Here is a 25,837-nt window from a genome sequence, read left to right as displayed (position 1 = left end):
GGTCAACTGCTCTGGGCCTTGGCTAAGAGCAACCCCTGCTCCAGAGATATGGTGCCAAGGGTTTATTAATTTTGATACTAATTTGCTTTGCTGACCCAATACCTGGTATCAAAAGATGGGAAGGCAAAGACTGGAAGCAGTGTTGTGACCATGGGGTCCAGCCCCAAACTATGAAGAAAACACAAAGTGTATAAATCTGAGTAAGTATATATTTACACCTCTTTAAATAGGTTGTTATCAAAGATTTAATCAATGGGAAATATACTCCTTGTGGCTGGGAAGCATCAGTTGCCATATATTAAAAACAAAGAAAAGAGTTGTCTGGGTGGCTTTCTCATAAGTGTCCCTTGTTTTCAGGTCATGATCCCAGGGTCCTGGGATGGAGCCCCACATCAGGCTCTATGCTCAGTGGGAAACCTGCTTCTCTTTTTCACTTGCCTGCTTATAGTTCCTCTTCCTGTCTGTCTGTCTGTCAAATAAACAAAATATTAAAAAAAAAGAAAGAAACAAAATGTTTTTAAAAGGTCTTTTTTTTTTTAATTTTCTAGGGGTGCCTGGATGACTCAGTTGTTTAGGCAGAAGTTTGCCATTGGCTGAGGTCATAATTCCAGTGTACAGGGATCCAGCCCTGCATGTGACCACTTGCACCCCAAGGAGCTTGCTTCTTCATCACCCTTTGCACGTAATTACCCCCACTTGTGCGCTTCCTCTCTCTCTCTCTCACTCTCTCTCTCTCTCGCTGTCAATAAACAAAATAAAATCTTTTACTAAATCAATCAATCATCAATAAATAAATTTCTAAACCTACTTTCAGTTTAGGTCCCTTAACAAAAATTGCTACTGATTCATTAAAAAAAAAAAGAAAACATAATTTAGAAAGATGCTTCCAGAGCTAAAAAGCTGTTTTTTTTTCCAGGATTAAATATAGTAGTGCTTTATAAAGTAAAAGAAAAAATGTGCTACATTAACACTAATCACACTATAACTTTGGTGGTTATATCAAGATAATGAAAAGTGATTTTAAAGCAAATTTCATTATCAGACATAAAGATCAAGTCAAAATTACAGAAGAGTAAAAGGATGAATTCATCAGGGAGTATAATAATGCTTGACTTTTAATACTTAATAACAGATTTGGGGATATATAGGGAAAAACTAAGAACAAAAATCATAACTTCTACCTTAGAAGAGAAATGGAAAAAATTTTCAACACCTTTATTTTAAGATTATATAGACAAATGGTCATCAAATTGGTAAGATATGTAAGACTTGAATAAAATTATCAACTAACTAGATATGCTTGATATTACAGAACACTCCCAACAACCGCAGACTACATATATCTTAAGCCATGATTTTCTTTGCAAAGGTCAACATTGATAATGTTCTAGTCATACCTCCGTGTACCAGGAAAGAAGTATCATATTTCTTGAAAGACACAACTATCAAAGCTCCATTGAGAAACCGTAAAGATGGAGAAGGGCTTTGCAAATTATATATCTGATAATGGACATCAACTCTGATTGTTAAAATATGAATAAAAATAAAAAACCTTACTAATAATCAAACAGAGTATCCAATTTTACATGTGAAGAAAATTATTGAAGAGATATGTCACCAAAAGGATATGGATGGCTTATAAGCACATGACAAATTTCTCAACATTTAGACATTAAAGAAATACAAATTAAAATCATAATGAGACATCTATTAGAATGGCTAAAATTATAAAGGCTAATTGTACTTCGTCTGAGCTAGATTGAGAAGCAACAAAAAATCTAAACTGTTGTGGGCATGTATCATGATACCACCACTTTGGAAAATAGTTTGAAAATTTTTTTAAATGCAAAATATGTTGCAGTTACACGAATAGCCATTTTACTTCTAGGCATTTAACCAAGAGAAACAAACCCTATGTCCGTACAAGGACTTGTATATGAATTTCATAGCAGCTTTATTTTTAAGAATTGAAAACAGTGGAAATGTTTATCAATGTCCATCAATAGAGCAAAGACAAATTATGATCTATTCATTAAAGAGATTACTATTCAACATCAAAATGAACTATTAAAAATTGAAGATTCTCAAAGTAATGGTGCTGAGAAAAGAAAAGCCAGGCAATGAATAGTATATACTGTGTGATTCCATGACTATAAAAAATCTAGAAAATACAAATTTATATATAGTCACAGTCATCAAATATATTGGTGTGATTTTAGTGCCTTCTTCTGTGCTCCCATAGCTTCCTACACTTGGATCTCTGAGCATTTGTTACACCATGTGAAAATATGAACTCTTTTTCTTTATTCTGTCTTACTAGAATAAGAATCCTTGAAATTTTATGGACATTTGAACTCTCAGTTATTAGCAGAAATTCTATCACACAGTAAGTTTCCAAATATAAAAGCCAAAGTTTTACAATGACTTCTAAGCTTTTACATGATCTAGCCACTCATTTAACCTCTGTGACCTCTTTCCCTGCTACTCTTCAGTCCCTCACAGTGGCCTCCTTGCTATTCCTCAGATATGCCAGGCACGATCCAACCTTATGGCCTTCAAGATAGCCAATTCCTTTGTCTGGAGTGACCTTATTGCTGATAGTTCTGGGCAAATGCATCACCTTTCCATACCTTTGTTCAATTGTTAGCTTCATTGTAACTACCCTGATCTTCCTATTAAAATTTTTAACTCCCCATCCCCTACCTAGCAACCTTGATTTTTCTCACCCTGATTTAATTTTACTTTTTCCCCATTGTACTCATCATTTTTGAATGCACTATGCAGTTTTTATTAAGGTTTATAGCTTTTAATTGTCTAACCCATTAAAATAAAAGTTCTACAAAGCCAGGTATTTCATTGACCAGTGTAGTCTGAAGTAATATCTGCCATATAATAGACAGTAGACAACTGGTAAATTTCAGAATAAATTAATGTTGAGAGTATACTGAATTTCATAAGTCTTTTCAATATTTTTTTTCCAAAAATAAACTATGTAAAACATACCTTAAATTTACTTTCAAAATATTTTATAGCATATAATGGACAAAATAAGACAAAAAAAAAACAAAATAAGACAAAAGCCTTAAAGAAACAATCATATAAATAACCATTTCAATCCTACTTAAAAATTGCATAATACCACACTCCTAGATCCTCTCTGAATGCTCTAAAATAACCCTTCAAAAGAAATACATTTTTAAAAATAACAGATTTTTTGGCCAATAATTTAATAAAATAAAAGATTCATTCATCTCTGTAGATCATAATAAATGTTTTAAAAACATGAAATTATAACTCTGAAGTGTGCTAAAATGAAACCACCTGCTAAGGGTGAGAGAACAAAAATAAACATCATTTTTCCAAATAAGAGGAATTTATTACCTTTGAATCAAAGCATGTGGATTTGTTCAAACTGGCATAAAGGAATATGGAAACACAAACCATAGAAAGTCATATTTTAGATTTCTAAAAGACTTCATAGTAAAGAGTATATATTTTTTAAATGCTACATAATGACAAGATGACAGGTTGTGACAAATAGCATTTTAAAAGCTCTACTCATAATGGAACGGAAGGTGTCATTTTCCTATAATTTTATATATGTCAATAATTTACTATATCTGGATACAACACATTACCAAACAGATGTTCATCAAAGACTAAATCATTTTTAATGGAACATAATAATTTGAACCTACATCTATTAATCATTTTTTTCAATCTAACATTTATAGTCTCGCTAAAAAATTTATCAGTTGTCGACAAAATTAAAAAAAATAGGATAAAAAGTCATGGTTGGAAAAGTAGATTTTCTTTGAAATTTGCATTTAAATGAAAATATTTGCTGATATTTTTAAAACTTTAAATGTAATTTTATATATATCTGACCTATCACATGATATAAAATTTTTGGATTAAATATGACATATTTTTTTGATCTTGTTTGAAGGTATTAATAAAGAGCAACTGTTTGTATTATTTGTATTGTGATATCTTAGTTAATAAACATGAATAACTGGTATAAAATATGTTTTTTTAAAAATTTTATTTATTTACTTGACAGAGATCACAGGAAGGCAGAGAGGCAGGCAGAGAGAGAGGAATGGAAGCAGGCTCCCTGCTGAGAAGAGAGCCCACTGTGGGACTCAATCCCAGGAACCTGGAATCATAACCTGAGCCGAAGGCAGAGATTTTAACCCACTGAGCCACCCAGGTGCTCTAAAATATGTTCTTTTTTTATTTAGAATTATAGTTCTTGCCAAAATATGGAACTAGCTGGAACTGAATGCCTCCTTCAAAGTCAGCTCTGGAGAAATTATGCAAGTGTAATATGGAACTATTTCAGATATGAACCAAAAACAAAGAAATGTTGATAAATTCCTTAAAAGACTCAAAGTTGCTCTTGACTGGTATGTTTCAAGCTCTATTCCTGGTTTGAGGACAGGTTTTAATAGGTCTGCCACTGTAGAAATCAGCTGGATGTTTAGAGGCTATCAGAACTGTACAAAAACCTTGAAGGGGTAAAGACTTGAAAATTCTTTAGAGAGATTAGCTCCCTAAGGCATTATTCATCCAAACATTTTCCTCCAAACAATTAAGGCTGATGGATGAGGGGCACCTGAGGGGCTCGCTCATCACGTGGGTGGTGGGTTAAGCCTCTGTCTTCATCTCAAGTCATGGTCTCTGGGTCTTGGGATCCAGCCCCACATCGGGCTCTGCTCAAAAGGAAGACTCCTTCCCTCCCTGCTTGCCTGCCTCTCTGCTTACTTGTGATCTCTCTCTCTCTCTCTCTCGTTCTGTGTCCAATAAATAAATAAAATCTTTTAAAAAAGGCTGATGGATGATAAGTTATGAAAACTGATCCCTCCAAATGATGCTTCTTCATAAGCATTTAAGAAATTAAAATTGTAAGAATTTAAAATTGAAACTTGATCGTAGTATTTATCTTATAGAATAACATCAAGTGAAGGCAGATTTTATTAATTCTGAAGTATTTGTGATTCTGAATTCTTGACCTCATTAGTAAATTTATTTTTAATAAATTATTATTTAATATATAATAATATATATAATATACTATATAGAACATATATAACATATATGATAAATTCATTCATTTATTTATTATTTATTTATTATTTATTTATTTATTATTATGTAATTATTTATTTATTAACTCAAACAAAAGAAAATGAAGGACATGATTGAAAAATTGTGAAGGACTGGAACAGACACCTCACTGAAGAAGATATTGAGATGGCAATAATGATATGAAAAGATGCTGTGTTGATCCACAGCATGTCTAATTAAGGAATTGTAAATTAAAAGAACAAAGAGGGGCGCCTGGATGGCTCAGTGGGTTAAGACGCTGCCTTTGGCTCAGGTCATGATCTCAGGGTCCTGGGATCGAGGTCCACGTTGGGCTCTCTGCTCAGCAGAAGCCTGCTTCCCTTTCTCTCTCTCTCTGACTGCCTCTCCGTCTTCTTGTGATCTCTCTCTGTCAAATAAATAAATACAATCTTTTTTAAAAATAAATAAATAAAACAATGATATATCACTACACATCTATTAGAATGGCTAAAATCCAAAATACTGACAACATAAAATGCTTTTGACAATGAGGAACAAGAGAAACTCTCATTCATTCTCGTGAGAACACCAAAATGGTGCTACCACTTTGGAAGACAATTGGGCAGTTTCTTACAAAACTAAACATATTCTTACCATATGATCCAGCAGTTACGCTCCTTGGTACTCACCCAAAAGAGCGAAAACTTTGTGTACACAAAATCCTGCATATAAACATGTGTTTGTAACAGCTTTACCCATAAGTGCCAAGAGTTGGAAGTAACCAAGATGTCGTTCAGGAGGAGAATGGATAGATAAACTGTGGTCCATTGAAACAATGGGATATGATTCAGCGATAAAGAGAAATGGCTACCAAGCAATGAAAAGACATGGAACAAACTTAAAATTCGTCATAATAAGTGAAAGAAGTCAATTTGAAAAAGCTTCATGTTGCAAGCTTCCAACTATATGACCTTCTAGAAAAGGCAGAACTATGCAAATGGTATAAAGGTCAGCAGTTTGTAGCTGTTAGGAGAGGAGGAGGATGAACAGGCAGAGCACAGAGGATTGTTAGGCCAGTGAAAATGTTCTGTATGATATGTATGATATTTTAGATATATATCGCTACACAGTTGTCAAAATGCATAAGATACTATACCAAGAGTAAACTCTATGAGAAAAGGTTTTTTTAAGATTTTATTTATCTATTTGACAGGCACCATAGCAGGCAGAGAGGCAGGCAGGGAAAGCAGGGGCTGTGGGAAAGCAGGCTCCCTGCCAAGCAGAGAGTCTGGTCTGGGGCTCGATCCCAGGACCATGAGATTATGACCTGAGCCGAAGGCAGAAGCCTTAACTCACTGAGCCACCCTGGTGCCCCACCAAGAGTGAACTCTAATGTAAACTGTGGACTTTGGGGTGATAATGATGTGTCAGTGTAGGGTCAGTGAGCGTGAAAAATTATCACCGTGGTACAGGATGTTGATAATGGGGAAGGTTGTGTGTATGTGGGGAAAGGGAATTTTACTTTGATCCCCAAACTACTCTAAAAAATGCAGTCTGTTAAAAAAAACTTTATAATGCAATATAATACAGAACAAGAATGTATATCAAGAGAGAAATAATGTTTAAAGGGAACGAAGAACTTCAGTAATGTGTACCTAGGGATTTTGATTGCACATTTGTAGGAAGTTCACATTGTCATTAGCAATTGTTTTTCTGTGAAGTAGAAGTAACATAAAGAGTGATGAAAACTCAAAAACGCAACATTAAAAAAGTGCCATCTATGGGTACTTAAAAAATGGAACAAAATTTGCTTGGCTTTTTAAGCTTTGTGGGTAAGGAAGGGACAGAATTTAAATTCAGCTTTATAAAAGATTGGATAATATGTTTCTACAAAGAAGGCTCCACTGAGTAAGATAGAAATGAACATGGTAGCAGAATGTGGAAAAAAGGTTACATCTCTTTTGAGCTCACGTTCTCTGAAACCCTGTCACTTAGTGGAGACAGTAACTGTTCGATGAATAGCAAATGGTAGTCTTTCAGATTCCCGGGAATTTCACTAAGAATTGTGAATGGATTTTTTAAAAAATATGTAAAGAATGTCTACAGTGCAAGTACCTGCAAATAACTTACATTTTGGAGAGAATATTTTAATCAGCTGAGAAGGTCAAAATGACAAAGTTCCAGGATCAGAGTAAACATATGGGATTAAAATATAAAATAAAAAAAAAGATTTTTTGAAAGAATTTTTTTTTAAAGGACTTTAAACAAAAGTCCCTTTTAAGAGACAGTTGGCTGTTTAAACCAAAAGTACAACTGACTGAGAGAATCGCCGCATTATTTATTGGGGTAGAAAGGACCTGGAATATAGAAAGACCCATTCTGCAGAGGAAAAAATAGAATCACTAACAGGCCTCATGCCTTGCACAGCCAGTGGCTAGAATCCCTGTTTCATGAGACCCTGTGCTAGAAGGCAGCTACAACAATCTCAACTATGTTAGTCTTTCTTGGAAGCCAACAATTGTTTGCCCAGTTAAGAGCACGGTAACAATCAGTCACGTTATGTTATAATGATTGTCGATATCTTTAAAAGCCTTGTCAAGTTCCTTTTTGAGTAACCCTCATCACACCCTTAGAGAAATTTATCTGTGGTTCACCTCTTTGAAATACCTCATTGTTGTTCCACATTTAAGACACAATGAAGAAAAAAAAAGTGACAATGAGTTCCAGATTTTAAGTCACTTGCCATTCAATCCAAATTGTGAGTTTGATCGTTTACCGAACACTTTATAATGCACCCCCAGTAATTTTACAGAGATTATTTTTTTCTTACCAATTCTTGATTATTCTGTCTTGCAATATAGAGAAAGCTAACTAATTTAAAATAAACTTCCGTTAATTTTGATTGGTATAAACTTAAAATTGATTAATTTCCATATACAGAGTTTAAAATGTTCACAATTTACATTAAATATATATTCTGTGTATACCTTGGAAAAATTATACTGAAAATTGAAATTCAATTGATGTTGTATATAGCTGCAAGAAGCCACCTGTCCCATTTCATCTTACTATATAACTTGTGTCAGGTAATTTATAAAATCCCTACTGCATAACAAATCTATTTTTTGTTGGAATGGGTAGTAATGTTTGTTCTTATTTCTAAATAAGAGTTGGTCTATGAGTGCATCTGCAACTGCATTTTTCCTAAGTGGCTTCATGGTCTTGAACTGAGAAAGCTCAGAACATTAAACATCAAAATAATATAATTTGACATAATTAGACATCAAGGAAATGCAATTAAAATGACACTGAGATATCACTACACACTTATCAGAATGGCTAAAATAAAATATAATGACAAGACCAAAAGAAAAAAATATACCATTTGATGATACACAATGGCAAGCTGTACCATAACTTAACCATCTCAGACTAGTGTAGTGTTAAATTTGTTTTTCTAAGCAATGTTTTGGGTCACTTACCACTTTTCAAGGATTTAAAATGCTATCATTTTACTTAGAACTGTGAAATTTGGTCAGATTTAAATTTCAATTTATGTCAAAACATTCTGTAAACTGTGTTAAACTTTGACATTTGTTCCCTCTGTTCAGTGAATAACACTATATCATATTTTGAAAAATACACTAATTTTCATTTTGAAAAATATCCCTTTTTCCTCTTATGGTAATTATTAATATGAATTAATAGTAGAATTTGATATGGTTCCATATGACCATAAATACTTTATTGAATATTATCAAATTTAATAATGAATATAATGTACTTCTTTGGACAATTTTTAAAGACCAGTCTACTCTTAAAAAAAAAAATGGAGATGCACTTCTTCAGTTCACACAAATTTCATTTTATTATATATAACCTCAGATAAATTTCAACAAATCATAATTTATTAAAATTATGTCTACATAAAAATCTCATAGAAGAGTAAAACCATCAAAAATAAAAATAAACACGCACAACACACACACATCACCCATATTGGCAAATCACAATTGCTGTAACAATACATTAGACATTCCACATTAAGGGCTATCAAAATTTCCATCAGTGACAAAAAGATTTGTATCCAAATGGACTGATTTTCCAGAATCCAAGAAAAAGTCTCCTAGCGTTTATTTAAAGATAAATATTTGAACAAATACTTCTTAAATTTAGGAAATTCAGAACATACGATTAAAGAATATTTGCAGTGCAGACTATATTCAATCCTTCCTTCAAAATGTGCCTTTGAGTACATAATTCTGTTTTCTCTATCTAAATTGAGCTGTCCTCCAAGGAAGTTTTCTAAAATGTGTGTCTCTGTGTGATAAATGTTCTAAGACCTAACATGCTTCATTGTATTTTTACTGTGCTCTCAAACTTAATCAAGAATTTGGCTTGATGTATAATATCTAGTTTCAAATATCTTTTCCATCTATACAAACACCCAGCTGTCTCCTTTATATGCTATTACTATTGAGAATTCTGCTGTCAGTATTATTCTTGTACATTTTAGGTGATCTGTTCTTCTCTTGGGCATTATTTATGCTCTTCTCGGTTTTTGATATTCTTAAAACTCACCATAATATATATGAGTGTTTTTTTTAAAGATTTTATTTATTTATTTGACAGAGAGAAATCACAAGTAGTTGGAGAGGCAGGCAGAGAGAGAGAGAGAGGAGGAAGCAGGCTCCCCGCTGAGCAGAGAACCCCATGTGGGACTCGATCCCAGGACCCTGATCATGACCTGAGCCGAAGGCAGCGGCTTAACCCACTGAGCCACCCAGGAGCCCTATATGAGTGGTTTTTTGCGTGTGTGGTTTTTGGTTTGTTTTGTTTCTGATTTCTCATGTTCGGCATCATTTTAAGTCTGGTATCTTTTATCTTTCTTTAATTCTCCAAAATTTATCTCAGTACTTATTTAAATATTTTCTTTATTTTTTTTTCTCTTCTGCTGCATTTGGGCAAAAGTCATTAATTTGTTTGTTTGTTTGTTTGTTTTTCACAACTCACTTATTCATTTTACAGCTATATTCATCTTAGTCTCCATTTATTGTATTCTTTATTTCAACAATTTTCACTTAATTTATATTCACAGTATAGTTTCTTTCTGGATTTATTTTATTTTATTATTTTATTTTATTTTTATTTTATATTTTTATATTTAGCTTCACCATTTCTCCAGAACCATTTGTTTAAAAGATTGTATTTTGCTCTCTTGTAATGCTTTTGCTTTTCTATTAAATATAAAATATAATTGATAATACGTATTCCGTTCCTTTAATCTAGTCTTTCTGTGTTATTACAATATCTTGCTTACAATTATCATTAGGGTATACTTTTTTTAAAGATTTTATTTATTTATTTGACAGAGAGAGAGATCACAAATAGGCAGAGAGACAGACAGAGAGAGAGATGAGGTGAAGCAGGCCCCCTGCTGAGCAGAGAGCCCAATGTGGGACTCGATCCCAGGCCCCTGGGATCATGACCTGAGCCGAAGGCAGAGGCTTAACCCACTGAGCCACCCAGTTGCCCCATCATTATGGTAAACTTTGAAGGCAGTCCTCAGTCTTTGTTCTCCTTCAACACTATGTTGACTATTGTGAGTCTTTGCTTCTCCATATAAACTTTAAAATAAGTTTGTTAATATTAAAAAAAAAGAACTTGCTGGAATGCATTAATTGTATAGATAAACTTGGAAACCAGTGACCTCTTGAGCTTAGCAGGAGATAGACCATGGACATCAGTTGTCACAGTGGTGCCTCTGGCAGAACCTATTGCAAATCCCTAGGCAAAATGAGACTTCAAGGATCTAAGTGTCCACCTGTCTGAAAGCTGGGGAATCTAGATAAGGGAGGGAAAATTAGTTATGATAAAACATATCAACAAACATCAATAAATTTTGTAAAACTAATTGTCATGGCTCATATCCTATATGACCAACAGAGGGACCATCAAAAGGAAAGCATCCGTTATGTTTATTGTGAAATTTTTTATTCAAAATAAAGCAATGAGAGGGGAAGACACAATGAGAATATTACCATTTTATAAATGGTAAACTTCTTACAAAATGGAATAGGTTTTATATTTTAAGTAGTATATTGAAAAGTAAAACATTGGGGCACCTGGGTGGCTCAGTGGTTCGGGCTGCTGCCTTTGGCTCGGGTCATGATCTCAGGGTCCTGGGATGGAGCCCTCCATCAGGCTCTCTGCTCCGCAGGAAGCCTGCTTCTCTCTCTCTCTCTCTCTCTCTCTCTCTACCTGCTTGTGATCTCTGTCTGTCAAATAAATAAATAAAATCTTTAAAAAAAAAGAAAAGAAATGTAAAACACAAAAAAATAAAATTTTAATTTAAAAAATTATGTAATTTTTTAAAAACCTTAGAAATAGCAGAACCATTTTTCTTATAACTGGAAAATACATTGTATATATATCTATCAAAAATAACTTGTCGGGCGCCTGGGTGGTTCAGTGGGTTAAGCCGCTGCCTTCAGCTCAGGTCATGATCTCAGGGTCCTGGGATGGAGCCCCACATCGGGCTCTCTGCTCATTGGGGAGCCTGCTACCTCCTCTCTATCTCTGCCTCCCTCTCTGCCTACTTGTAATCTCTCTCTGTCAAATAAATAAATAAAGTCTTTAAAAAAAAATAACTTGCAATGGGAGCGCCTGGGTGGCTCAGTGGGTTAAAGCCTCTGCCTTTGGCTCAGGTCATGATCCCAGGTTCCTTGGATCCAGTCCCACATCAGGCTCTCAGCTCAGAAGGGAGCGTGCTTCCTCCTCTCTCTCTGCCTGACCCTGCCTACTTATGATCTCTGTCAAATAAATAAATAAAATCTTTTATAACAAAAATTTAAAAAAATAACTTGTCATGTCTGGAATCAGGAGCATATGGAAAAAAATAATATCTGAGGACAATACTTCTGCCATGTTTTGTGCCTTGTTAATATTTTTAAGCAGTCAGGCAACTTTTAGCTTTATTGAAATACCTGCTAAGATACCAGCAGTGCCTTTTGGAGCCCTATGACTATAAAAATTAATTGCAAATATTCAAAATGTTTACTATGGTGTCACTATTTAGGGCCACCACCAAGCATGTTTCAGAAGTAAGCAAAACTGTTACTCTTCTGTAAGGCAAAAGGGCATGCTTTCAGGAGTTCCATCTGCTGTACCAGGAGGTGAATCAAGTAATGATTTTTCTATGAAATAATTCACTTTTCAATCTAACATTCCTTATTCCACATTATAATAATAAAAACTAGGAGGAGACTAAAACAAACAACTACAACTACAACAACCAGCTTTTCCTTTGGTGGAAAAGTAAATAGCCTGAAATTTATTTTTAAATATTTTTAAGATAAGCGTTTTTGTTAGAAAACCATATATTTTATATTACTAAGAAATAACAGGCAAAGTTTTATTAACTTCTAAAAAGTCTAGTTACTTCTATTTATCTATTAACTCATCTCTTTATGAAGTAGAACATGATCACACCTATTGTATCTACCCAAGTTTGTATGCTTTGGCTATTTTATGTTTGCTATTTCCTTGCTTAATTTTTACAATATTTGATACATAATAGTATCTTTAAGTCCATCTATGGTTTCACAGAATTTGTTTGAACTTCATAAAAATGTACCATACTTTTGCACTGTCCTTGTTTTACTTCTCTATTAACTTTCCAAGATTTATTCACTTTAGAGTGTGTAGCTATCATTTATTTTTATTCCTCCATAATGCTATGTTTACAAATTTGTATTTATCTGTACTTTTAAAAATATCTTAATTATATACCATTTCTCATCTCACGTAACACTCACGTTACTTCTACACTTATCAGATATTATGTAACTGAAAACCACAACTCAGCAACAATATAGCACCATTTTTCAAAATTAAATGGCTTACCAGAATTCTTTAATTCTATCCTTTATTTGTATTAGATGACCCTTTATTCTGGTATTTGGCATTGTTCATATGGAGGAAAGCTTATAAGTTGATATTCCATAAATAGAAGGATTTATTATGATTGATTAATTATTTTCATTTAGAATGCATAGAATATGGTTGATTTAATATTTCTTTCTTACTCTCTGCCTGGAACAGAGTGCTATCTATGTAATAGCCACTAAAATATTAAGTTAATTACCTGGACTTTAAACTTCATATGAATGGGAATAACATACAGAACTCTTCTCAGATTGGGACACCTGGGTGGCTCAGTCAGTTAAACACCTGAGCCTTTAGCTCAGGTCATGATCTTAGGGTCCTGGGACTCAGTTCTGCAACAGATTCCCTGCTTAGCCGGGAGTTTGCTTCTCCCTCACCCTGCTGCTCCCTCTTCTTGTGCTCTCTCTCTCTTACAAATAAATAAAATTAAAAAATGAATTCTTCTCAGATAGCTAATATAGAATATCATCTTTGTATTCATCAAAGGGAAAGTGCCATATAATAATGAAATTCAGACTACTTCAAATTCATTTTTTAACCAGTAAGAAAGTACTGGAAACAAGCCAAAAATGGCTTTAATGAATTAAAGAAATAGATTGATTTTCAATATCTTAATGTTTCTAAAATAAATTGCAAGATTTTTATACTAGATATCAGTGTAAATATTCATTATACAAGGATATTCTAAAAATAAACCTGAGAAAACTACTTGACATATATGATGACAAAAATGAGTTTGACAAAAGTCAGTTTGGGTAAAACTTACAACACCTACCACCCAAAACTCTTGCTCTATAATTTCATTATTTTAATTTACAAAAATAATATATCAGAGTAAGTATATTGATAGCTTTAAAGGTATGCTCTTTTTGTGCACTGTTTACTATTGAAAGGGGAATCAAATATGTGATGCTTATGGTGTGACTCTATTAAAATTCAAAAAGTCCAGAAGCATACGAGGAATAGAATAAAGACAAAAGATGACCCTTCCTTATCCTAAAGATAGACAATGGTATATATGTGCTAGTTGGGGAGAGAATCCAGTCAGTAGATGGAGGATGTGGTAGTGGAAAAAAAAAAAAGACACAACGTTTTGGTTGAACGTTTAGCACTATATTTAACAAAGTGAAATAGTGAAATTGTGTGTTAATAGCCTTGAATAAAATCCAAAAAATATTTTCACGGCTGATGATCTTTTTGCAACCAGGCAGCGCGCAGACACCGGCTCGGGGAGCCAGGCTAGGAGGCCGCTCAGCGCCAGCTCGGGCCATGCTCGCAGGCCCCCCGGGCTCTGCCGGCGCCCACTCCCGGCCTGCGCCTCAGGACGGAGGGGGAGGGGGGCGAGGGCAGGGGCGGCAGGGAGAAGGGGCTTTGCTAATTGCGGAATCCGGAAGTGAGCTAGTGGAGGACGGGGAGGAGAGTCTGAGAGGAGGTGGAGGGGCTGGCGGAGGAGGGGCGCGAAGCGCCCCGGTGCTGTGCTACCGCCCAGTCGGCACTGCAGAACCCCCTGACTTGCCGCCCCTGCACTCCCCTGCTCCAGCCCAGCCCCTGAGCCCCAGCTGTCTCGTTCCCGAGGCACGCTGCCCTGCCCCGCCCCATGGCTTCTCCGGTCGACCCTCTGCGAGCAGGTAAAGTGACACCGCGCCGCGCCCTCATCTGGAGCAGAAAACGCGGGCGGTTAGCTCGCGGGGTTGTCGGGACCCAGCCTCCCGCGACCCCCGGGGCAGCGAGACCACCCCGGACGACGCGCCCCAACCGAGACCACACGCAGTCGGGCTGCGGACTGAGCCAGGCGAGGTGCCCCCCGCCAGCGAGCGCAATGGCCCCCATCGTTTGGCACCCCCACGCGCAGGTGCCGAGGACCCCCTTCCCTCATCCCCTGCCGTGGCCCCGACACTTTTGTTCTGGACTTGAGATCCCAGGTGGAAACTAGTCCCTCAGACCTCCCTGGCAGCAAGGAGCTCAGGGAGGGATTCTCGGTTTTTCCACCCTGGCTCTTCCTCTCTCCACATTCACATGCCTTAGGGCGTCCCTTTCCTCTCCTCATTGTCACTTTTATTCAATGGTTTTGTTCTGCATGTTGACCCGCAGAGCGATTTCATGAATGAATATACAGGAAACTAAGTCGGAGCCCACCTGTGAGAGCCCACCTGTGGAGGCCTTTCATTAGAATGGTCTCTGGTTCTAGCCTCAGTTCAGAATACTGCGTGTACCTGAGGACCGAGTCCAGATGTTTCTTTCTTCTCTGACTTGAATTTGAAATCCTAACGTCACTGTAACCTGGGAAGCCGAGGTCCAAAGCATCTTCATCTGAAATTCCACTAGAGCTCCCATTTACCTAGTGCCCCACCTGAGTGTGTTTTCCACTACAGTCAGGGTTCTAGAAGTTCATGCACTGCCCACCACTGACAGTAGGGGCATCTCTCTGTCCAGATTTTCCCTTTACATAAGGAGGTCAGTTACAGGAGATTAGGGCCCACTCTAACGACCTCGCTGTAATGTGATTGCATTTGTAAGAACTCTAGTTCCAAAGAAGGTCACGTTCTGTGGTACCAGAGATAAGGACAGCAGCAAGGTTTCTGGGGGTAATGCAGGTCAGCTCTTAACAGTCCACTCTCTGGGTCCCCAAATTCGTGTCCTTCCCGTGTGCAAAATACCTTCACCCAATGCCCTCCAAAGCACTAATCATCCCAGAATCAACTCAAAATTGAAATCTCATCTGTCCTCCTCCACTGAAAGACCCTGAACTCACCCAGACCATGGGACTTCAGGACTGCATACAGAAGCCACAGTCTCCTGGTAAAGCTGCCCATCAGGTCCTGATATCACCCTCATTTGTCCCAGCAGCCGAGGGCCTACAGTTCCCAGAGACAGTTTCTAAGAGGAAGTTTGAAGACCACCTCAGAGGACGTTCTTTGGGAGTGAATGAAGAGGGAAGGGGGTCAGAGACTCCTGCCATTCCCAGGGCACCCAGAACCCAGAGAGTGAGGCCTTGGGTGCTTTCTAGTGACAGATTCAAGGCAATTCTTTGACTTTGGGACTTCAGAATTAACTTAGTTTTCATTTGTGATTATTATTTTTGTGTGGGGACCATAGCTTTTCTTTTGACCTATGGCTGTTTTCACTCCCGGTTCTGAAGAAGCCCCTAAATCCTAACCCTGTTGAGGACTCCAAAAGCTCTCAGAGCAGCAGTACTGGGGGACAGTGTGGACACATGTTTTGGTTTCTCCTCTGGCCTGATTCTGCGGCAGCCCCGCTCTGTCCTCCTCAGACTTCAGAGCAATAGCTGAATAAGTGGAGAAAGGACCAGGGGGTCAGGAAGGTGGCCACCGAAGAGTGACTTCTCTGGAGGGTGGCTGAGCTAGCGAGTGAGCATGTTAGTCCAGCTCTGCCTGCAGTCTGGATGGAGCTGAACAGGGGCCAGTGAAGGGGTGGAGGAGCAGAGAGCAGGGAGAAAGGGACCAAAGAGGAGATTCAGACGAAGGGAAGTAATTGGGAGGAGAGAAGAAACTCTAGAAGACAGGCATGTAAGAAAAGAAAAGGGATGAAGTGGGCATCGGGAAAGGGCACCACCAGGGCAGGAGAGAGGGGAAGGGAAGAGGGAGGGAGGGAGGAAAGGGGAAATGAAGAAGGGAGGAGTCAGCACGCCAGGGCTCCCCCTGCATCTGAAGAAGAGGTGGCTGCTCCCCCTTGTCAAACAGGGTGCTCACTCTTTGGTCCCAGTTTCTGCTCCAAGTGCTACTGGGCTTTGCAGCAAATTAATGACATATATAAAATTATAGGGAAATGACACCTTCCGTTCCATTATGAGTACAGCTTTTAAAATGGTCTCATGAGGCAGGGATTCTAGCCACTGGCTGTGAAAGGCATGAGGCCTGTTAGTGATTCTATTTTTTCCTCTCCAGAATGGGTCTTTCTACATTCTAGGTCCTTTCTACCCCAGTAAATAATGCGGCGATTCTCTCAGTGAGTTGTACTTTTGTTTTAAGAAGCCAACTGTCTGTCTAAAGTCCCTTTAAAAAAAAAAAAGTCCTTTCAAAACAATCTTTTTTTAAATTTTTTAATCCCATAGGTTTACTCTGATCCTGGAACTTTGTCATTTTGACCTTCTCTGCTGATTAAAATATTCTTCATCATCAGCACCCATGCTCTCCTCTCCTGGTGGTCTCTCCGGAAGGGGTCTTCTCTAGCTATTCTAGCAGGAGATGGGCACTTCCCCTCTACCCCAGTTGCCGGACCAACCTTACCTATTCTGCAGGGTCAGGTCGACCTGGCGTTTATCTGTTGTTCTCTTCTGAGTGGTTAGTTTTTCATAGATACCGTGCTTTGCTTTTGTCAGGATTTACCCTGGGGTATCAAAACCCTTTTCTTATGCCACTGAAGCCTAAGAAACAGTCCTGATGAGAGAACCAGGAACTCGAACAGATCATATTTATCCTGAATGTTCCATCCAAAATGAAAAATTCATTTCTGAGGAGCCTCAAGATCTCTGAGAAGGGAAGTTTCACCAACTTTGTCATGTAGGGGCATCAATTTCGATTCTGTGTCAATTTTCCTACTTTCCCAGCTAATAATTCTCTACCTCAGAAAGCCCACTCTCAACCGTTTCCTCTCTCAAAGGCAGTTGCTCTTAGAGTCTGCACATGGCACTTGGGGCCTGCTGGTCTTTGGCTACTGCCCTCTGTACCTTGGGCCTAACAGCTGCGGGGCATCAAGATGAGAACGTCTCTTATTCTAAGACTTAATATAGTTTGGGGCAAATGGTAAGCAATAATATCTTTTTTGTGATCCAAGTGTTCGACCTTTCTTAATTATTCTAGTACCACAGTTTACTTGTTCTATGATTTGTCCTCCCCCACCCCCATTTTAATATCTCTTAGGTGGCACTCACTTTGCACTTGATGACATATCTTAGTTTAACTGACAGCATTTCTCTTTCTTAGTCGAACATAAAGTATAGTGCATCTTACTTTTGATGAAAGCTAGGATGCAATTAAATACTCTATTATGGTTACGATTCTGATATCTGAAATCCTCCGGTAGCTCCCTGTGCCCCCACAGTGTAGAACCTCACCTCTTCGGCATAGTATAGAAACCATCTCACCCCCAGTGTTAACCCCGGGGCTCAGCCTCCATCCCCAGGTGATGCTGCCAGATCAGCTGTCGGTTATCATGAACTTGCTGTAGATTCCCGAATGCACTGTGCTGCCTCCTGGCACTTTGAAACTTGACACACTCATCCTCATTCTTTGCTTTGCCCTTGTCTATCACCTCCCCTGAAAATCTGTTTCTAAGTGGCTTTTCCCTGCTCCAATACCCTTGGCACTCCTTTATCTCCTTGTGGTAAAGCCTGTCACACTGCATCATGGACATGCCTGTTGTCCCCCTGAGAAGAGAAAAGGGACAGTGAGGGCCTCCCAGCATTTGCAGTTCTAGTGCAGAGCCCCATGCCTGGCTTGTAGGAAATGCCAGATCATGAAGACAAACGGAGATCATCCTCTGGCTAAAACCAGCTCTTCTTTGCCTACCGCAGGATCTGGATCAATAAAGAGCAGCCAGTTATTACTGCTCTTTTTCTAGGGATTTTTACCCATATGTTTCCCAGGTCTTTACTCTTTTTATAGCACTTTAATTCAGGCTTCAATCACTTCCTAGTCAGATCAGGTGAAATCATTTTCCTTCCATTACCCTCGATGTTTTTCACTCCTCGTAATTCTTTTTTTAAAGATCTTATTTACCCATTTGACAAACAAATCACAAGTAGGTAGAGAGGCAGGCAGAGATATGGGGGGGGGGGGAAGGAGGCTCCCCGCTGAGCAGAGAGCCCGATGTGGGGCTCCATCCCAGGACCCTAACCGAAGGCAGAGGCGTAAACAACTGAGCCACCCAGGAGCCCCCATATCTGGTAATTTTTAATCAACGTGGATTTGCTGCATCAAATAGTTCCTTCTACTTCAAATAGAAATATATAAATATATTGATCAACTCACTCGCATGTCTTAGGAGAATGTCATACCTTTAGTAGCAAACTTGAAACTTGGCCATTGGTTTTGATTTTTGTTTTGGTTTGATTTGGTTCGGTTTTTGTAATTTTAAAAATCCCTCCAGCCCTTGGCTCTGTCTAACCTGATTGCTTTCAGCTGTTTCTGCAACAAAATTGTCCCCTCAGTGAAAACTGTCATTGTTTTCAGTGGCGCCACCTAATGAACACTTTGTTAATAAAAAGCTTTTTTTTTTTTTTTTTTTTTTTTTGGCTATGTTAAATGTGGAACCACAATGAGGTATTTCAGAGAGGTGAACCACAGATAAATTTCTCTAAGGGTGGGGTGAGGGTTACTCAAAAAGGAACTTGACAAGGCTTTTAAAGATATCGACAATCATTATAACATAACGTGACTGATTGTTACCATGCTCTTAACTGGGCAAACACTTGTTGGCCTCCAAGATAGACTAACATAGTTGAGATGGTTCTAGCGGCCTTCTAGCACAGGGTCTCATTAGGCAGGGATTCTAGCCATTGGCTGTGCAAGGCATGAGGCCTGTTAGTGATTCTATTTTTTCCTCTGCAGAATGGGTTTTTCTACATTCCAGGTCCTTTCTATCCCAATAAATAATGTGGCGATTATCTCAGTGAGTTGTACTTTTGGTTTAAACAGCCAACTGTCTCTTAAAAGGGACTTTTTCAAGTCTTTTAAAAAAAAGTTCTTTCAAAAAAATCTTTTTTTTAAATTTTATATTTTAATCTTATATGTTTTCTCTGATCCTGGAACTTTGTCATTTTGACCTTCTCTGCTGATTAAAATATTCACTCCAATATGCCATCTATTTGCATGTACTTGCACTGTAGACATTCTTTACATATTTTTTAAAAAATCCATTCAGGATTCTTAGTGAAAATCCCGGGAATCTGAAAGACTACCATTTGCTATTCATCGAACAGTTACTGTCTCCACTATGTGACAGGGTTTCAGAGAACGTGAGCTCACAAGAGATGTAACCTTTTTTCACTTTCTGCTACCATGTTCATTTCTATGTTACTCAGAGGAGCCTTCTTTGTAGAAACATATTATCCAATCTTTTATAAAGCTGAATTTAAATTCTGTCCCTTCATTACCCACAAAGCTGAAAAAGCCAAGCAAAGTTTGTTCCATTTTTTAAGAGCCCATAGGTGGCACTTTTTTAATGTTGCGTTTTTGAGTTTTCATCACTCTTTATGTTACTTCTACTTCACAGAAAAACAATTGCTAATGACAATGTGAACTTCCTACAAATGTGCAATCAAAATCCCTAGGTACACATTACTGAAGTTCTTAGTTCCCTTTAAACATTATTTCTCTCTTGATATGCATTCTTGTTTTGTATTATATTGCATTATAAAGGTTTTTTTTAACAGACTGCATTTTTTAGAATAGTTTGGCGATCAAAGTAAAATTCCCTTTCCCCACATACACACAGCCTTCCCCATTATAAACATCCTGTACCACGGTGATAATTCTTCACGCTCACTGACCCTACACTGACACATCATTATCACCCCAAAGTCCACAGTTTACATTAGAGTTCGCTCTTGGTGGGGCACCAGGGTGGCTCAGTGAGTTAAGGCTTCTGCCTTCGGCTCAGGTCATAATCTCATGGTCCTGGGATCGAGCCCCAGACCAGACTCTCTGCTTGGCAGGGAGCCTGCTTTCCCCCAACCCCTGTTTTCCCCGCCTGCCTCTCTGCCTGCTTTGATGCCTGTCAAATAAATAAATAAAATCTTAAAAAAACCTTTTCTCATAAGTTCACTCTTGGTATAGTATCTTATGCATTTTGACAACTGTGTAGCGATATATATCTAAAATATCATACATATCATACAGAACATTTTCACTGGCCTAACAATCCTCTGTGCTCTGCCTGTTCATCCTCCTCCTCTCCTAACTGCTACAAACCGCTGACCTTTATACCATTTGCATAGTTCTGCCTTTTCTAGAAGGTCATATAGTTGGAAGCTTGCAACATGAAGCTTTTTCAAATTGACTTCTTTCACTTATTATGACGAATTTTAAGTTTGTTCCATGTCTTTTCATTGCTTGATAGCCATTTCTCTTTATCGCTGAATCATATCCCATTGTTTCAATGGACCACAGTTTATCCATTCTCCTGCTGAAGGACATCTTGGTTACAACCAACTCTTGGCACTTATGGGTAAAGCTGTTACAAAGACAGGTTTATATGCAGGATTCTGTGTACACAAAGTTTTCGCTCTTTTGCTTGAGTACCAAGGAGCGTAACTGCTGGATCATATGGTAAGAATATGTTTAGTTTTGTAAGAAACTGCCCAACTGTCTTCCAAAGTGGTAGCACCATTTTGGTGTTCTCACCAGAATGAATGAGAGTTTCTCTGGTTCCTCATCGTCAAAGCATTTTATGTTGTCAGTAATTTGGAATTTAGCCATTCTAATAGATGTGTAGTGATATAACATTGTTTTATATATTTATTTATTTATTTATTTTTTAAAAGATTTTATTTATTTATTTGACAGAGAGAGATCACAAGAAGACGTAGAGGCAGTCAGAGAGAGAGAGAAAGGGAAGCAGGCTTCTGCTGAGCAGAGAGCCCAACGTGGACCTCGATCCCAGGACCCTGAGATCATGACCTGAGCCAAAGGTAGTAGCTTAACCCACTGAGCCATCCAGGTGCCCCTCATTGTTCTTTTAATTTACAATTCCTTAATTAGGCATGCTGTGGATAATCACAGCATCTTTTCATATCATTATTGCATCTCAATATCTTCTTCAGTGAGGTGTCTGTTCCAGTCCTTGCCAATTTTTTAATCAGGTCCTTTATTTTCTTGTGTTTGAGTTAATAAATGAATAAATAATAATAATAAATAATAAATAAATAAATAAATATTAAATAAATGAAATAATGAATTTATTATGTATTATATATGTTATATATAATATATATTATATATATTATTATATATTAAATAATAATTTATTAAAAATAAATTCACTAATGAGGCCAAGAATACAGAATCACAAAAACTTCAAATCTAATAATAACTGCCTTCACTTAATGTTATTCTGTAACATAAATCCTATGATCAAGTTTCAATTTTAAATTCTTACAATTTTAAATTCTTAAATGCTTATGAAGAAGCATCATTTGGAGGGAGCAGTTTTCATAATTTAGGATCCATCAGCCTTTTTTTAAAGATTATATTTATTTATTGGACACAGAGAGAGAGAGAGAGAGATCAAAAGTAAGCAGAGAGGCAGGCAAGCATGGAGGGAAGCAGTCTTCCTTTTGAGCAGAGCCCGATGTGGGGCTGGATCCCAGGACCCAGAGACCATGACTTGAGATGAAGGCAGAGGCTTAACCCACCACCCACGTGATGAGAGAGTCCCTCAGGTGCCCCTCATCCATCAGCCTTAATTGTTTAGAGGAAAATGTTTGGATGAATAATGCCTTAGGGAGCTAATCTCTCTAAAGAATTTTCAAGTCTTTACCCCTTCAAGGTTTTTGTACAGTTCTGATAGCCTCTAAACATCCAGCTGATTTCTACAGTGGCAGGCCTATTAAAACCTGTCCTCAAACCAGGAATAGAGCTTGAAACATACACGTCAAGAGCAACTTTGAGTCTTTTAAGGAATTTATCAACATTTCTTTGTTTTTGGTTCATATCTGAAATAGTTCCATATTACACTTGCATAATTTCTCCAGAGCTGACTTTGAAGGAGGCATTCAGTTCCAGCTAGTTCCATATTTTGGCAAGAACTATAATTCTATATATTAAAAAAAACATATTTTAGGGTGCCTGGGTGGCTCAGTGGGTTAAAATCTCTGCCTTCGACAGGTTATGATTCCAGGTTCCTGGGATTGAGTCCCACAGTGGGCTCTCTTCTCAGCAGGGAGCCTGCTTCCATTCCTCTCTCTCTGCCTGCCTTTCTGCCTTCCTGTGATCTCTGTCAAGTAAATAAATAAAATTTTTAAAAAAACATATTTTATAACAGTTATTCATGTTTATTAACTAAGATATCACAATACAAATAATACAAACAGTTGCTCTTTATTAATACCTTCAACCAAGATCAAAAAAATATGTCATATTTAATCCAAAAATTTTATATCATGTGATAGGTCAGATATATATAAAATTACATTTAAAGTTTTAAAAATATCAGCAAATATTTTCATTTAAATGCAAATTTCAAAGAAAATCTACTTTTCCAAACATGACTTTTTATCCTATTTTTTTACATTTTGTCGACAACTGATAAATTTTTTAGCGAGACTATAAATGTTAGATTGAAAAAAATGATTAATAGATGTAGGTTCAAAATATTATGTTCCATTAAAAATGATTTAGTCTTTTATGAACATCTGTTTGGTAATGTCTTGTATCCAGATATAGTAAATTAATGACATATATAAAATTATAGGGAAATGACACCTTCCGTTCCATTATTAGTAGAGCTTTTAAAATGCTATTTGTCACAACCTGTCATCTTGTCATTATGTAGCATTTAAAAAATATATACTCTTCACTATGAAGTCTTTTAGAAATCTAAAATATGACATTCTATGGTTTGTGTTTCCATATTCCTTTATGCCAGTTTGAACAAATCCACATGCTTTGATTCAAAAGTAATAAATTCCTCTTATTTGGAAAAATGATGTTTATTTTTGTTCTCTCACCCTTAGCAGGTGGTTTCATTTTAGCACACTTCAGAGTTATAATTTCATGTTTTTAAAACATTTATTATGATCTACAGAGATGAATGAATCTTTTATTTTATTAAATTATTGGCCAAAAAATCTCTAATTTTTAAAAATGTATTTCCTTTGAAGGGTTATTTTAGAGCATTCAGAGAGGATCTAGGAGTGTGGTATTATGCAATTTTTAAGTAGGTTTGAAATGGTTATTTATATGATTGTTTCTATAAGGCTTTTGTCTTATATTGGGTTTTTTTTTTGTCTTATTTTGTCTTATTTTGTCCATTATATGCTATAAAATATTTTGAAAGTAAATTTAAGGTATGTTTTACATAGTTCATTTTTGGAAAAAAAATATTGAAATGACTTATGAAATTCAGTATACTCTCAACATTAATTTATTCTGAAATTTACCAGTTGTCTACTGTCTATTATATGGCAGATATTACTTCAGAATACACTGGTAAATGAAATACTTGGCTTTGTAGAACTTTTATTTTAATGGGTTAGACAATTAAAAGCTATAAACCTTAATAAAAATTGCATAGTGCATTCAAAAATGATGAGTACATTGGGGAAAAAGAAAAATTAAATCAGGGTGAGAAAAATCAAGGTTGCTAGGCAGGGGATGGGGAGTTAAAAATTTTAATAGGAAGATCAGGGTAGTTACAATGAAGCTAACAATTGAACAAAGGTATGGAAAGGTGATGCATTTGCCCAGAACAATCAGCAATAAGGTCACTCCAGACAAAGGAATTGGCTATCTTGAAGGCCATAAGGTTGGATCGTGCCTGGCATATCTGAGGAATAGCAAGGAGGCCACTGTGAGGGACTGAAGAGTAGCAGGGAAAGAGGTCACAGAGGTTAAATGAGTGGCTAGATCATGTAAAACCTTAGAAGTCATTGTAAAACTTTGGCTTTTATATTTGGAAACTTACTGTGTGATAGAATTTCTGCTAATAACTGAGAGTTCAAATGTCCATAAAATTTCAAGGATTCTTATTCTAGTAAGACAGAATAAAGAAAAAGAGTTCATATTTTCACATGGTTTAAAAAGTGCTCAGAGATCCGAGTGTAGGAAGCTATGGGAGCACAGAAGAAGGCACTAAAATCACACCAATATATTTGATGACTGTGACTATATATAAATTTGTATTTCCTAGATTTTTTATAGTCATGGAATCACACAGTATATACTATTCATTGCCTGGGAGTGCCAGTGGAGGTGGTTTTCACGCTGCTGAAGGAGTCATTTGATGGATAAGCCAATAAGTGCACCAGAGAGTTATACACAATAATGAGGGGTGGCTGGCATGTGGTACCTTCAAGCTGGTGGTAGAAGACCTGGATCATACTGTGGCCTTGACCTCCAACCAGGAGTACCCGGACCTGTCCTTGGCCCTGGAACAATACTGTCTAGGCTTTCCCAACAACCGAAGCTCCACCTGCTCCTCAGAGAAGAATTCCACCTTCTCTCATGTGCCGTTGCCCAGGGAGGCCTATCTGCCCTGACACTCAGCCCAGCTTGCCAATGGTGGACTCAAATGACTAGTATCCCTATTACTCCTGTCCAGATTCCGTCATAAGCTGTAACCCTTACCCCCTACCATCCCTGCAAGACTCACTGCCTTCTCCTTTGTCCCTTTCCTACTGGCAGGAGCCAGCTGCCTACCTGAGGCCTTCACCCCTTGAAGTTCACCTCTCTTCCCCTTCCTCTTCCTCCTCCTTACAACCTGCTCAGGAAAGAAAGGCACAGAGAGGCAGGTACTTGCTCGTGGCTACTTCCTTCCCTCCCATATGTTGGACCAAGACCGCTCCCTGGCATCTGGTACTGCCTGGACGTCGAGGGAGTGGGAGATGAGGCATGCCAGTGAAAGCTGTCAGAGCTTTCCTGTTTTGGTTTTGTCTGCTTAGCATAACATGTAAGACTGAGTTCTGGTGGCAGGGACCTAGTCCTTGGGGCTAGAGCACTAGCGAGGGGAGGTCAACTGCTCTGGGCCTTGGCTAAGAGCAACCCCTGCTCCAGAGATATGGTGCCAAGGGTTTATTAATTTTGATACTAATTTGCTTTGCTGACCCAATACCTGGTATCAAAAGATGGGAAGGCAAAGACTG

Source organism: Mustela nivalis (assembly GCF_964662115.1).
Source record: "Mustela nivalis genome assembly, chromosome: X".
Classification (NCBI taxonomy): domain Eukaryota; kingdom Metazoa; phylum Chordata; class Mammalia; order Carnivora; family Mustelidae; genus Mustela; species Mustela nivalis.
Note: the sequence above shows the minus strand (reverse complement) of the source record.